This window comes from Balaenoptera borealis, assembly GCF_965194805.1.
Source record: "Balaenoptera borealis genome assembly, chromosome: 5".
NCBI lineage: Eukaryota > Metazoa > Chordata > Mammalia > Artiodactyla > Balaenopteridae > Balaenoptera > Balaenoptera borealis.
The window spans coordinates 13,173,303-13,189,566 of NC_138862.1; the positions used below are offsets into that span (position 1 = coordinate 13,173,303).

General features: G+C 45.0%; 1 long non-coding RNA gene across 1 annotated transcript; it reads left to right on the forward strand.

Moving 5' to 3' along the window:
* Positions 1 to 4,871: 4,871 nt before the first annotated feature.
* Positions 4,872 to 15,996, forward strand: LOC309629570. Its single transcript, XR_014245114.1, has 2 exons — positions 4,872 to 5,090; positions 5,448 to 15,996. It is a non-coding gene; the product is annotated as an uncharacterized lncRNA (long non-coding RNA).
* Positions 15,997 to 16,264: the final 268 nt, after the last annotated feature.

Sequence of the window (16,264 nt, forward strand, 5' to 3'; positions counted from 1 at the left end):
TACACTGTGTTGTTCCTTTATACATCCCACGTGATTAGAACAGTGCCTGGCACGTAGTGGGTTCAATGACAGGAAGAAGGAAGGAAGGGAAAAGGGGAGGAAAGAAAGGGATGGATAGATCATGGAGATAGATAGATAGATCAGTGATAAATGATTGATGGATAGATATATAGATAGACAGACAGACAGATAGATAACAGATAAATAATACATGAACACAGACCTCTCCCTTAAGCTGAGGGGAGGTATGAGGTACTTCAGGGCCCCAGCATCTTACTAAGATGTGAGAGTCAGGGCAATCCCCAGAGATGAAACTCCAAGGGCTGTGGCCTGGGAGGCCAGCCCACCCTGTGTGGCCTGTGGTCAGTGGCGAGGGTGGCCAGCGTGGCTGGAAGAAGTAAGACACAGACCTTGTGGCCAGGCCACCAGGTCAAATCTTTCAGCTGGTTCTCAAACTCTAGGTGCATTAAAATCATCTTGGTTGGGAAGGGGGGCTTGTTTAAAATATTGACTCCAGAACCTTCATTTAAACAAACATCCCTTTGTGGTTCTGAGGCAGGTGGTCCCTGGACCATATTTTGAGAAACATGGCCCCAGAGGACAGAGAAGATTGTTATTCCTGGAGGAGGCCATAGGAAAAGTGTAGCCTTCCAAGTCATTGAAAAGAGTCCTAAGAGGTGCCTACAGGTGAGCCCGCTGGAAGAAACAACCCAGCCTAGAGAACACCTGAAGAAGGACTGCTGGCATAACCCCAGGTACAGGTGTGCAGAGCGATGGAAGCAGAGTTGCCATGAGTCAAGGCAGGGGCTCCCTGCTGTCCTAGGGTCGAATCAGTGCCTGACTCATGGTGAGCTCTCAGCAAACGTGTTAAACGACTGTTTCCAATGAGGAAGGTCTACTGATGATTTCATGGAAACCACACATTTTAATTTGTTTTAGAAATTCTTGGCCTCAGCTGCCCATTGAAATCTCCTGGGGAGTTTTGAAACAAAGTCTTGACATTTGGGTTCCAACCCTGGAGATTCCAATTTAATTGGTCTAGGGTATGGCCAGGGCATTGTTCTTGTTTCGTTTTGTTTTTAAAGCTCCTCAGTGTAATGTGCAGTCAAATTGTGAAACAGTGCTTTACCTGTTGGTGAACTTGTAGGTATTAAGCTGATGTAAAATTGGCCTACAAAAAAGGAAAATTCATATGGTTGAACTTGACATTTCACTTGAAGGGTTGGCTTTGCTTCTCTTTAATTCATGTCTATGCTTGGTTGTCAGAGGTAAAAGCACCTCAGCTCAAATGAAGCCCGGGCAGCCCTGCTTTGGGACACTGAATGAGATATATCTAAAGACAGGCTGGTCCTGGCTCAGAGAGGGCGCAGAAACCCTGTCTTCCACAGGTGATGACCGCGTGGAAGCAATGAGAGGCTTGCTCTTCCATTTGGGCCAAATAATGAACTTATTCTGCACCTAAGAGCAAATAAAAGATGCTAATCTGAGCCTCCTTTTCTAATTCACCCGGTAATGTAGGAAAGGCTTAGCTGGATTCATGTATGAAATGCTCAGAAATCCATGAAGGTAAGTGCTCTGCAATCATTTCCACTTCTTCATTGATAACTGGAGATCTGGTCCCAGTGGGGACCAGTGCAGGACCAGTGGAAGGAAGGGAAGGGGATGATGGAGGAGGCCAGACGCACAGTTAGTCACAAGGGAAAAATGAAGCTTCCATCCTTTTTCCTCCCTCTACTGCTGGTCTTTGCTTGGGAAGATGTGAAGCCCGGGAGCTGTGCACACATAGCCCTTGCCTCTGGCACCAACTGCCAAGTTCAGGGGGGCACAGTCCCCCACCCTGAGGTTTGATGATTCATTAGAAGGGCTCACAGAACTTACTGAAAGCTTTCTAATCATGGTTACAGTTTATTACAGTAAAAGGATACAGATTAAAATCAGACTAGGGAAGAGAAGCATAGGGTGGAGGCCAAGCAAGATCCATGTGCAGAGTTCCAGTTGTTCTCTCCCACTAGAGTCAGGCCAGCATCACTCTCCCAGCACAGGTGTGTCACAATCCACACTGGGCCCTGCCAACCAGGAAAGCTCACCAAGCCTTGGAGTCCAGAGCCTTTATTGGCGCTCCATCGTTTAAACCTGGTCAGGCCCCCACATGGTTGACCTCAGTCTCCAGCTCTTCCAGACGTCAGCTGATACCGCGTAACCCAAAGTCCCCACCCTAAGTCACACTGTTGATGTGGCTCAAAACCTCCAGGCAAACAAAGACACTCCCATCAAGCATGACATCCCAAGGGCTTGGATGTCCCCTCCTAGAAGCTGAGGACAAAGGCCAGCCTCTCTTTGGGCAAGGTTGAATTCTTTCCACACAAAAGACGAGATTTCTTTCTCCCTCAAAGGAATCCTGCCATGCATCGCATTTGCTTTTCTTCACTGGGCCTCATCAATCTAGACAGACTCAATGCCTCAGGCTGTTTGTCTTTTCTAGGTCAAATGTCATCTCCAGACCCTAATCTAGATAAGTCCTGCGTCCTTGGGGTCTGCCAGTGATGGGATGGGGATTGGTGAGAATAAGGTTGATGCAGCTCCCTGAAACCTTCCATGTAGGTGATGTCTACATGCCTTAAGTATAAGACAAATCTGATTCACTTTTTTAAAAGGTAATCTTGGGATTTTGTCATCTAAAGTGCAGGTCACGAGCAGGTATAACATGAATCTGTCATATTATCTGAGGATATTCAATTCTGTGATGGAGGATAGGAAATGAGATGAGTTGGATGTAATAAGGTGAAGTACAAAGAATGAATAAGCAAGTAGCTTGTAAGACATAAGCAGAATTCATAAGAAATGTCAAATATAGATAATAAATTAGTAACCTGTAAGTGATGTTGTATGATTTTTTAAAAAATGGATGGACTAGCAAGAGTACTGCTTACAGATAGAAAGGGATGGAAAGACCAAGTCATAATGTATGGGTCATGCCACCTCTAAGCTGATTGTTTTGTCATCTCTGGATTGGCCACCCGTCTGTGGCACTCAGTATGTCCCATTCTGAATCCCCATGTGCTCTGCCCAAGGAATGCTGATAAAACCCACAGCTGTTCAGTAAGCTAGTCGGCAAACTCCAGCTATGACTGGGCATAACTGCCCCCGCATCTCTCCAGCAGAACAAGTGTACGTTGACCCCAGGAACCTTCTGCCTGCTGACCCCTGCTCAACCTTGGCACCAAACCATCACTGCAGAAGGTTGATGCAGCTGTACAGACAGGGTGTGTGTATGCCATGTAAGCCAGGATTCACGTGGGTTGCCCGCTATGCTAACTGTGGTAACTACCCCGTCCCAGCCCCTTTGCTTCTTGCTGTGTGTTTTAAGTTGACTTAACAAACCATGAGATTCAAGTGTCTTAGTTTGGTCTGTGTGCTGTCTGTTCAGGGACCACTGGAATTGTTTTCAGGGTGGTCTCTTTGGAGGCTACCGCTAGATCAAGGTGATTTCCTACACGACAGCAAGGATTAAATGTTACAAACTATTATAAAGGACATACAACTCAGGGGTGGGCCCAGCATGTCACAGACCTTTAAGGAAGGAGAGAGGAAGGCATAGGCAGGGCTCTCTGAGGCTCCAGGGGCAGCATCTGCTCCCTCACATCCCTGGGGAGGAGCCTGAATTTTCATGCAAATGTTGAATCAGACAGCCCTCTGCCTTACTGATTCCCTTGTGGGAAGGAAAAGTCATGAAGCCAGGATTTGGGTATTTCTTTTGCTTCATGCCAATTAAAATACTAGTATTTTACTTTTTAAATGAAAGAGGATCACCAGGACCATCTATGATTTTGTCCTCAGAGGCATTCTACCCGAGAGGAGGTCAGGATCCAGGACTAAAGTTTTCCTCTCTCCAAGTGGAACGATTGAGAAAGAAGGGCCTTGGAAAAATAAATTATCTTAGAAGAGAGATCTTCCCTAAGAGACTGGACTTGGCCTTGGAGGAAAAAATGGGAATAAAGTGGAGGGAATGTAGCCCTGAGGAGTGGGAGGTGATTTGCTACTGGGGCGGGGGATTGGGTTTGAGAATCTTCCTCTTCTCATCCTTCCTTCCTCTCCCCCAACATCATCCCCTACTCCTTAATAATACACCCTTCTCCTTAATAATCCCCAGTAATTCTGAAATGGCTCCGAGAGAGAGTTAAGGAAAGAGATGTGGGCCAAACGCTCTGGGAAAAATATAAATGACAAATAAATATAAGATGTTCAACCTCATTAGGAACTCCAGAAATAGGAATTAAAAGCAACAGTACAATTCCTTAGGAGGGTTTTGAACAACTGAGAGAAGTGGTCTCCACTCTTTCCAAGTAAGGAGACCTTTAAGCTTATAACTCCCTAGGTCTGCCTCAAGATGGACATGATTCTGATTTTGGAGGTTTTTTTAATGACAGTGAAATACTACCATTATACCGACAAAAGTGGCAGGTAGTTGGGGATTTAATAAAAGCGTGGTATCCAGGGTTTATTGAAATCATAACTCATGGCAGTCTTGAGAGATGAGTCATTTTTTTCTTTGCCATTGGTCATGTGGAGATTTCCTTTGGAGAAATCAGAGCCTATAACCAGCACTGAGTTTTGCAAGAGGAAGTTATCCCACCTCTGTGTTACCCAGACCCTTCTCTTTCTTCCTCCTAAAAGACTCTCCCATCTATGCCCTGACTCAGTCCTGCCTGTTCACATGTGCACTGGATTCTGAGCAATAAAACTATAGAACTAATAAGCTGTCAAAACCTGGGTATCTTCTTCATTAGCAGATCTTCTTTCTTCCCTGTCCAGAGAAAATTGAGATTTGGAAGTTCAGCAAAGAGCTTTCTGGCTGGGTTCCCCTCTGAAATGAAACTGAAACCACCTAGCATCACCTGTGAACAGACATTTACAAGATGGAATGTCCGCGTGTCCCCTCCCCCCTTCTCCTGTAGAAGGACAGATTTCTATTCCATACACCAAATGCCATTTCCTATCTCCTTCCCTTCTCAGTTTGCTCCTATTCCATCAGGAAAGAGGAAAGTTCAGAACTGAACCTGAAACTTCCAGCACTGCAGAAACGCCATAAGGCATTTCTTTTTTTTTTTTTTTTTTTTTAATAGCTACTTGTATTTTATTTATTTATTTATTTATTTTTGGCTGTGCTGGGTCTTCGGTTTGTGCGAGGGCTTTCTCCAGTTGCGGCAAGCGGGGGCCACTCTTCATCGCGGTGCGGGGACCGCTCTTCATCGCGGTGCGCGGGCCTTTCACTATCGCGGCCCCTCCCGTTGCAGGGCACAGGCTCCAGACGCGCAGGCTCAGTAGTTGTGGCTCACGGGATTAGTTGCTCCGCGGCATGTGGGATCTTCCCGGACCAGGGCTCGAACCCGTGTCCCCTGCATTAGCAGGCAGATTCTCAACCACTGCGCCACCAGGGAAGCCCAAAGGCATTTCTTTCACCCGTGAATTGGTCTGTCCAAAGCCTACCTCCAAAAGTTACAGATCTGCAAAATGTCAGGGATACAGGTTGAGTGAGGGCCATCTTCTGCACGGAATCCGGCAGATCCCTTGGAAAGTTCTACAATCATTCCAAATGAGATGAAGAGATGGAAACGCTTGCATTGGGATCATTAAGAACCATCTTCCAGAATTAATGCAAGAAGATTTGATAACATTTCCCTGGCCACCACCATCGTGACCATCAGGAAAGTTCACCAAAACAGTTAAATCAAATAGCAGGATGACATGAAACAGAAATGCTGGCAAACCCTCCTATTTGGAGCTTCTTTTATAAACTGGTCTAACTCACTACGGTGGTATGTTTTGCCCCAAGCCTTTGAAACTATCAAGCTGGGGTTTCTGGCTGTCAGGGAGGACCACTGACACAGGCCTTGCCTTGAAATTCCTGTCTGTGTCCGCCCAGGAGCTGTTTGGCATCACACGGATGGCGACAGGCTGGGCGCCAGACCCGCATGCCTATTCCAGGCAGCGGATGAGGGTATCTGAGAGGCTGCCTTTCATCCACAGTTTCCCTGCCCTTTGCCAACATGAACCCCTCTGGGAACCTCCGCACCCATCATGCTGAAAGGGGGCAATGCCTGGTATGTCCCTGCCACTCATACTTCTGGCTCAGACTCTCTGAGGCTGCAGTCAGCTGCCAAAAAGAAAGGTCAGGCTGGGGGAAATACACAGGGGGCCCTGGAAAACCCCATCCCCTCGGCAGCAGTGCCAGGTGCAGCTGTGGCAGCCAAGGCAAGGGTCCCACATCATCCATGTAAGCACAGAAGCATCAAGTGGAGGCCAGAGGCAGTAGGCTGTCTTTTAGGCTTGTGTGTCTTGCTAATGTAGTGGTGACCAGCCCTTGTGGAGGATGCTATAGACTGACTTGTGTTCCCCACCCACCCCCCCAAATTCTTATGTTGAAGCCCTAACTCCCATGTGGCTGTATTTGGAGATAGGCCCTATAGGAGGTAATTAAGGTTAAATGAGGTCATAAGGGTGGGCCCCCAATCCTATAGGCCTGGTGCCATTATAAGAAGAAGAGACTCCAGTGATTCTCTCTCTGCACTTGCACAGAGAAAAGGCCATGTGAGGACACAGCTAGAAATCAGCCATCTATAAACCAGCAAGAGAGGTCTCACCAGAAACCAGCCCTGACAGCACCTTGATCTTGGACTTTCCAGCCTCCAGAACTGTGAGAAAATACACGTCTAGTTGTTCAAGCCACCCACTCTGTGGTGCTTTGTTATGGCAGCCTGAGTAGACTAATACAATAGACTTTGTATGAAAACTGGGCAAGTCCAGGGAAAACCAAGACAAGGCCCTTAACCTACCTAGAGGTCCCCATGCCCTCATTACCCTTCCTGGAAAGCCGCAAGTGTATATACTGCAAGCCCCACTCCCACCACGGGGAGGTCATTGCTCTTTGCCTCATCTCCAAGGAGCACAAGCCAGCGCTGGGCTACCGGCCATCCCCAGGGATGTCAACTCCCTGGTACTTCCACTCCATGCCCTTGCAGGTGAAGCAGATCCAGTGGCAGGCATCTGAAGGACACAGGTGCAAGCATATAGGAGCAAAGCACATGGAAGCTGGGGGATGCATGCATAGAATGGGTAAAAGGGATTCCTGGACACCTGGACATCAAGAGTGTCCCCTGGTGCTAATATCCTCCCATTTTACAGATGAGAAAATTGAGGTACAGGGAGATTAAGTAATTTGCCCAAGACCAGTGAGCTTTTGTTTGAGACACCTTGATTTCAGACTTCTGGCCTCCAGAACTGTAGGAGAATAAATTTTTGCTGTTCTAAGGCACTCTGTTTGTGGTACTTTGTTATGGCAGCTACAGGAAACTAAGCCAGGAGGGCTCTGTAATTATGGACTCAGGGGAACAGTTGTAAGGGCACTGGACAGTTGAGGGGTGTTTTATCCAGTGGGGACAGCCAGGGCAGCTGCTGAGGTCCTGAGGTCCAAGGGCCCTGGATTCTATGTCCAGGCCAAACAGTCGCTACTGGAGCAGCTCTGCCTCTGCAATCAGCCATTGCTAGCTTGACGCTCATCCGGACTGAAGCAAACCCCAAACTTTTGTTTTCCCTTCTGAGCCTCAAGAACACGTGTTAGAAATGAAGGTTCCCTATGGACCTGCTATCGCGATATTTCTAAGTCTGGTGGCTTAGTGCACCAATAAGCTGAAAAGGAGCCATCACTCACCAAGTCTCTTTCTCCCACTCGGTGTCCCCACTCCAGGTCATCAGGTTCAGGGAGTCACCCAGGACACAGGAGACCCAGTGACCTGCTGGCCTCGCAGCCTGGGAAGAGTAAACACTACCCTCCCTTCTCTTTACAAGTCCACTCTTGGCAGGGGAGCCATAGCCCCGCAGCGGAGTAGGAGGCTGCCAAATAAAATGGTATTTATGGAGAGGTTTTAGTGACAGGGCCAAATGCTTTTGTTATGTATCTGTATTTTGTTAAGTAAATAAAGCTGGTGGCCACAAGATTGCATATGCAATTAAAAAGAAAAATAAGGTTTAAAAAATTATATATGTTGACAATTGCACTATGGTTATAGAAGATATTACCACTAGGCACAGCCATTAGGATGGTCATTATCAAAAAGACAGAATATAGCAAGTGTTGTCAAGGATGTGGAGAAATTAGAACACTTGTGCTTCACTGGTGGGAATGTAAAATGGTGCAGCCACTGTGGCAAACACTATGGCAGTTCCTCCAAGAACTAAACATAGAATTACCACGTGATCCAGCAATTCCACTTCTGGGTATAGACCCCAAAAAAGTGACAGCCGGATCTTGAAGAGATATTTGTACACCCAGGTTAATGGCAGCATCATTCACAATAGCCAAGAGGTGAAAGCAACTCAAGTATCCATCAACGAATGAATAGATAAAGAAAATGTATTATACATAGTATACATTGTATAGTCATACAATGGACTATTATTCAGCCTCAGAAAGGAAGGAAATTCTGAGACATGCTATAACACGGATGCACCTTGAAGCCTTTATGCTAAGTGAAATAAGCCAGTCTTGAAAGGACAAATACTGTATGCTTCCACTTATATGAGGTGCCTAGCATAGTCAAATTCAGACAGAAAGTAGAATGGAGGTGGTCAGGGGCTTGGGGGAAGGATGATGGGGCATTCTTGTTTAATGGGTCAGGTGTTTTAGTTTTGCAAGCTGAAAATGTTCTAGAGATGGATGGTAGTAACGGTTGCGCAACAATGTGAATGTACTTATTGACAATGAATGGGACACTTAAAATTTATGTTTTGTATATTTTACCACAATTTAAAAAAATAAGGGAGTTCCCTGGTGGTCCAGTGGTGAGGACTTGGCACCTTCACTGCCATGGCCCCGGGTCAATCCTTGTTTGGGGAACTAAGATCCTGCAAGCTGCATAGTGCAGCCAAAAATTAAAATAATCACTGGGTAAAACTGGGGGAGGGTACATGGGAACTCTCCATACTCGTTTTGCAACTTGTATGAACCTAAAATTATTTCTAAATAAAAAGTTAAAAAATAATAGTAAAATGAACAAACACTATAAAGGGTAAAACTGTATTTATAAATGCATGGGAAAGAATTACAAATGTTTTTAGGCATGGGATTTGGGGTAAACGGTTTTTCCTTTTTTCCTAACCTTCAAGATTTGCTAAAATGCAACTGTATTATTACAATTAGGGGAAAAAAATCCCTCACTTTTAAAAAACCCTCTGCTATTTTCTAGTCAAATATAGAAACATGAGTCTCTTGATATTCAAGAGCCAAAAGAAAGTCTCATTTTTAGATCCCCAAAGACTCACAAAAAGTTATTCATAGACAAATATTTATAGATTTATAAATCTATATTTATAAACACAAATAAATTTTTATCGAAGGAATTATAATAACCATCCCTATAATGAATGGTGAGATGAAAACCAGAAGAACAATTGCTGAAAAGACAACAAAGGCATCAGTCCCCGCCCAAGCTAAAGATGGGATGCTCTATTCTGAACAGGAAAGAATGTTATTGTCACAAACAGACTAGTGGCCTTGTCATTGATGATCAGGAAGCTTTTCTACGAAGTTCAATCACAACCTGGGGGCTCTGGTGTCTTTCACCAGACTCTCCGTCCCTTTCTAACCCCTTCTCCCATCGTAACCCACCCTACAAACTGCAGAGAAAGTTCTTCTCGAGAAGAAACATCATTCTGAGCAAAAATTCTCATTTCCTAGCTGACTGGCTGTTATAGGTTAAATTCTATCCCCCCAAAAAAAGATAAGTTGGAGTCCTAATCCCCAGTACCTCAGAATGTGACCTTATTTGGAGATAGGGTCTCTATAGAGACAAATAAGTTAAGATGAGGTCATTAGGATGGACCCTAATCCAAAATGACTGGTGTCCTTAGAAAAAGGGGAAATTTGGATATAGAGACAGACATGCACAGAGGGAAGATGATGTGAAGATGCAGGGAGAAGACAGTCACTTATAAGTCAAGGAGAGCCCGAGAACACCAAAAGCTAGGAGAGAGGCCTGGAGCAGATTCTCCCTCAGAGCCCTCAAAAGAAACTAAACCTGCTGACACCGTGATCTCAGACTTGTAGCCTCCAGAATTGTAAGACTATATTTTTCTGTTGTTTAAGCCTCCCAGCCTGTGGTACTTTGTCACGGGAGCCCTTGGAAACTAACACACTGGCCTTCACTTCATCTTCCAAGCCAGCTACTTTCCTGACAAGCCCATATCAGGCCACCGAAGGGTAGGCTCTGCCTTTGGATCAGCTGTTGTTAAACTCTCCTTCCCAGACCCAAATCTGGAATGGCTGTTTTCCCCTGTGTACCTCAAAGACACAAATTTGTCTTCTGTGTCCCTCCAGCCCTTTTACTTTGTTATTTTCCAGTCTGGTGAATTGCTCACCAAAAAACTGACTCATAACACTAATACCCACCTGGAAGACCCCTCCCCCAATTCTACCTTGCCACAGCCCAGAGCAAGGACCACAGGACCTGATGACCTTCAGGACCCAAGATGCCAGCCACACTGGGAGGCTAAAGGCAGGACATGTGGCCCTGTGGTAACCTTGCTATACAGCCATTATACAGCCTTGCATTTCCCAGGTCAGTGGGTGCATGGCCACAGCCACAGATCAGGGTGCCAGGTTCCCACCATGGGAGGATTGGATGGTGGCCCCAAACCCACAGCTTGTGGCTTGGCCCAGAATCAAGGGAATTCACAGCCCACACACTACAATGGGGAGGGTGGTTGCTGGGTCCAAATGGGATCACGAGCTTCAACTCTGTGTGGTTTGGCAGCATGAAAAACTGGCAATACTAATATCTCCAAACCTCAAACCCCACCCTGAGTGTGGAGAAAGGACCCTCAGGGAGCCTTCCCCATCCAAATTCTGCAGGGCTGCTCTGCCTGTGCACTCCTGACCTCCAGCTCCCTGAACGTGGTGCATGTTGCTTCTCCTGGCTTGGTGGGCGGAGGGGCGCTAGGTACAAGGGGGGCAAACAACTTGCCATGCTCTTTACTCTCTGAACTACTAAATTCTTGGGCAATCTCAGCATACATCAAGTCCAGCCAAAGGTCAGATCTTAAAACCAGGATGAGATCTCTATTCATTTCATTATTCAACAAATGTTTGCTAAGCACCCACTATGCTCCAGGCACAGCTGTTACTGGGAATACAAGATGAGAAAGATATGGTTCCGAAGCCTGGAGAGCAGTTGGGGGTAAAAGAGGCAAGATGGATGCAGAAATAGACAACTACAAACTAACGTAATAAGTGAAGCGATCAGGATATGCATCAATAGTTATGGGAGAATCAGAGAGGGGTGTTGTGGTTGACTGAATAATGCCCCCCACCAAATACCCACATCCTAATCCCCAGAACCTATAAGTATTACTTTTTATGGCAAAAAGAACTTTGCAGATGTGATTAACTTAAGGATATAAAGATGTTACCATGTTGGGGGTGGGGGCAGTGCCCTGGATTATCTAGGTGGGCCCTATCTAATCACAGAGGTCCTTACCAAATGGAAGGGAGGGTCAGAGTCAGAAAAAAGAGGTATGATGAAGGAAGCAGAGATAAGAGTGATATAACTTTGAAGTGGCCACAGGCAGCTACTAGAAGCTGAAAAGGCAGGAAAACAGCACCTCCAGAAGAAACCAGTCCTGACAACACCTTGATTTTAGCCCCATAAGACTCATTTCAGACTTCTGACCTCTAGAGGTGTAAGAGAATACATTTGTATTATTTAAGCCGTTAAGTTTGTGGTGATTTGTTATAGCAGCAATAGGAAACTAATACAGGCATATGATGATCCATTCCAGGATGGTAGGAGTGGGGACAATGATGTCTCCTTGATAAGAGAACATTGGACGTAGTCTTACAAAATGGGCAGGAAAAGTGGGAGAGAGGGACCCAGCAGAGAAGACAGCAGATATGTGTGTTGGAATACAAGCAGCTGAGCATGGCTAAAGCACAGTTACAGACAAGGAATGGTGAGAGTTGAGCTTGGAAGATAAGCAGGGACCAGGTTGCACAGAGCCCTGTGTTCTTGCTAAGCAGTGGGGGTTGTAGCCTGTGGCTATTAGGGAGTCAATGTAGGTCTGTAAGTAGGGGAGTGACATGGTCAGAGTTTAATATTAGGAAGATCAGTGACCAAGTGGATGAAGGGTGGATTTCAGGAGACCAGTCAGATGGTTGTTGCAATAGGCTTGACCCAAGATGATAAAGACTGGTGTAAAGGCTATTGAAAGGAAGTGGCTTCAATGAAGGGGTGGAAGAAGCAAGATCCTGAGGTTGGTTGAACGTGGGAGCTGAAGGAGAGGAATCAAGCACAAGAGCCAGGATTCTGGCCTGGGGGCCTCAGGGCAGAAGAAAACAGAATGGAGGAAAGAGAGCAGATTCAGAGGGGACACTGGTAAGTCTGGCTTTGCACATGTTGACTTTGAGGTGCCTAAGAGATTGCTGAGATTTCCAACCAGAGACTGAACGCTCATGTCTGAAGTTCAGGGAGATATAGATGTTAACAACTTTGGCTTGGAGGGAGGATCTGAAACAATGACAGTGAGTGAGGTGGCTGGGGATGGGAGGTGGGGACACCAGCATTTAGAAAGCAGTGAGGGGAGAGGAAATCCAGAGGGAGACAAAGAAGGAAGAGTCAAAGAGATGAGAGGAGAATCACGGAACTGGGAGAGTAGAGAGTTTCTAGGGAAAAAAGTGTATGAGTCAGCTAGGGCTGCTGTAACAAAATACTGCTGGAAGTCCAAGATCAAGGTGTCAGCAAGGTTGGTTTCTCCTGAGGCCTCTCTCCATGGCTTGTATAGATGGCAGTCTTCTCACTGTGTCCTTACATGCTCTTTCCTCTGTGTTTGTGCATCCCTGATGTGTCTTCCTCTTCTTATAAGTTCCCCCAGTTCTATCCTATTAGGGTCCACCCTTATGACCCCGTTTATCCTTAATCACCACCTTAAAGGTCCTATCTCCAAATACAGTCACATTGGGGTTAGGGCATCAATGCATGAATTTGGCAGGGGGACACAATTCAGTCCATAACAGAGACAGTCCAGTGAAATAAATGAAAAATACTCATTATATTTGGCAATGAGGAAGTTCCTAATGATGCTGGAGAGCAATTTCAATGACACAGTGGGAGAAGATGCCAGAAGGCAGTGGTGCCTGGTGGATGGAACAGCGTGAAGAAACAGAAGCAGCAAATGTGAGAACATCTTCAAAAAGTTTGGATATGTTGGGATGAGAAGGGGAAGAGATCCAAGTTGGAATAGTGTTGGGTCAAGGTAGGGCAGTACTGGAGCGGCTCGCTGTGGTGTATGAGGCTCTACAGAAGACAGCTTGGTGGGGAACTTCTGGCGGTGGTTCCTAGCCAGATGACATGTGGTCCTTCTAAGGAGAGTGTATTAGTCGGGGTTCTCCAGAGAAAGAGAACCAATAGAACATATATACCTATAGAGGTGTACACACACACACAAACACACACAACACACACACACATATATATGGGGAGAGAGAGAGAGAGAGACACACACACACACACACACATATGGGGAGAGAGAGAGAGATTTATCATGAGGAATTGGGGACTGAGAAATCCCACAGTCTGCCCTCTGCAAGCTGGAGACCCAGGAAAGCTGGTGATATAATTTAGTCCAAGTCCAAAGACATGAGAACCAGGGGAGCATCTAGTATAAACCCCAGTTCAAAGGCCAGAGATGAGATGAGATGTCCCAGCTCCAGCAGTGAGGCAGGAATAAAAGGGGAGAATCTCTCTTTCCTCCGCCTTTTGTTCTATTCAGGCCCTCAATGGATTGGTTGATGCCCACCCACCTTGTGGAGGACCATCTGCTTTACTGAGTCCACCCATTCAAATGCGACTCTCTTCTGGAAACCGCCTCACAGACACACCCAAAATAATGTTGAATCTGGGCACTCCATGGCCAGACAAGTTGACAGGTAAAATTAATCATCGTACACAAGACAAACATTTTTGACTCTTTGCACCACGAATATCTGTCCATCCACTGCAGTAGATTTCTGTGTATCCAAAGGGGTGGCCCGTGAGACTTGTGGAAGTCAAAGACTGATCTTAAAAGGGACTTGCTGTAACCTGCCTTTGCCTGACGGCTGCAGGATTTCCCACACCAAGCAGACAGGTCTGCGCCAGGGGGTTGAAGAGGATGTGCATGTTGCTTCATGACTGAGTAAAAATGATGGCAGTTTTAAGAGCAAAGAGTCTCCAATTTTGTATAAAATAAAACAATGGGCAAGCTAGACATCTGACTTTTTTTTCAAAAGAAAGCATTGGGAGAAAAAGCCAAGAACATATGGCAAAGAAGAGAGCTCTTGATTGTCACGGAAGGCTTGAGAAAGGAAGGAGCTGGTTCAGCGATGGAGAACGGGGAGTTGCCTTCTCACTCAAAAGAGCAGTGGAAATGCTGAAAGATCGGCACGCTGGACAATTAATTGTGAGCATGATGGCTGAAGTGTTACAGTCAGATGGAAGAGGACTTGAACACTAGAGAGATTTCTGTGAAAACTTGCCAAGAATTTTAATTCATGAACTTAAAGCTAAAAAGCCTTGGCATTTGCTCTGATTTTTCAAGGGGGGTTTGAAGAAGTGAACAAGCACACATGTTTTTGAGAAAAATAGTAACTAATCATGGAACGTGGTGTTTCTATTATGATCCAGAAGCTAAGTTTCAACATTTATGGTGGAAAACTTCAACATCCTTAAGACTTAAGAAAAACACCCCTTTCAAAAGCAAAAGGGAAGGAAGTGTTCATTTGTTTCTTTTGCATCAGTGACATTGTTCATGCTTAATTCATCCTACAAAAGCCGAGAGTTGATCAGATTTTTTTAATGCATAAACACAGAAGTCATTGAGAAATGTTAAATACTTTTTAAAAAAAGACTGGCTGTGATTTGCTTCTCAACCATGCCATTGCTTTGGTTCACCACTTACTTTCTGTCACACAGTTTTTGATGAAAGAGATTATTTAACTCACTTGATTACCAATCTATGTCACCAGATAAGATTCCAAATGATGTTTAGTTATTAAAATATTTTTTAAATCCACTCACAAAGGAATTGGACTTGGCACTGTTGGTGGCATTCAAAAGAACATAATGAATCAGGGCTCCTTGGAAAAATGGCTGCTTCTAGGACAGAGGCAGGGAAAGTATTAATACAAGATGAGCCTGGAGCATCTTAGAATGCCAGAAAGTAAGGGAGTGTTAAAAAAAACAGAAGGGAGGAAGCATGTCAAAGGGATGCAGAAACCAACCTGAAAGGGTTCCCAATGCCCAAAACTGGAACAATTTGGGCAACAAAATAAATAATGTATATAGGATTATAACCTAAAGTATAAATTTATAAACCACGAGTCCATACTGATATTAATAAGTGACTGAATAAACAAACAAATGGGCAAAAAGAGACATATCTTTCTTAAAGAAGAATTTCAAATAATGTATGTAATACTCCCTCTTCCCGGAGGTGAAGCTTGGTTTCCCCTCTTCTCACTTAGTCACTGGCTTCCAAAAACTAGAGAAAGGGAAAAACAGGAACTTGACAACGGAGAAACCTGGCAACTCTACCTTAACCAAATGATTGAGGTTCATATCATCATGTTGCCATGTGGCTCCCAGGTACGTCCTGATACGATGCGTTGAGAAGGGTACTTCTCCTCCCTGGAATTGCTTACAAAGACCCATACTCTAGTCTAATCATGAGGAGACCAATAGAAAAACCCAGATTAGGAGACATTCTACAGGACACCTGGCCAGTATTCCTTGAGACCCGCAAGGTCATGAAAAACAACAAAAGATCGAGAAACTGCCACAGGCCAGAGGCGATTGGGGAGTAATGACAGTTAAATGCAATGTGGTGTCCTGGATTGGATCCTGGGACAGAAATTGTCCTATTAATGGGAAAACTGATGAGACCCAAATAAAGTCTGGAGATTAGTTAATAGTAATGCAACAATGTCAGTTTCTTAGTTGTGACAAATATACCCTAATAAAGTAAGAGGTTAACAATGGGGGAAACTGGGTAAGGAATATCCAGGTAAGGGAAACTCTCTGTACTATCTTTGTAATTTTTCTGTAAATCTAACATTTTTCCAAAATAAAAAGTCAATTAAAAAAAAGAATACTTTGAACTCCAAGAGAAATACTAAAACAGAATTCCACAAAAGCATTCTGAAAAATGACAGCAATGCTAGAACACGAGTTCAGTTTCT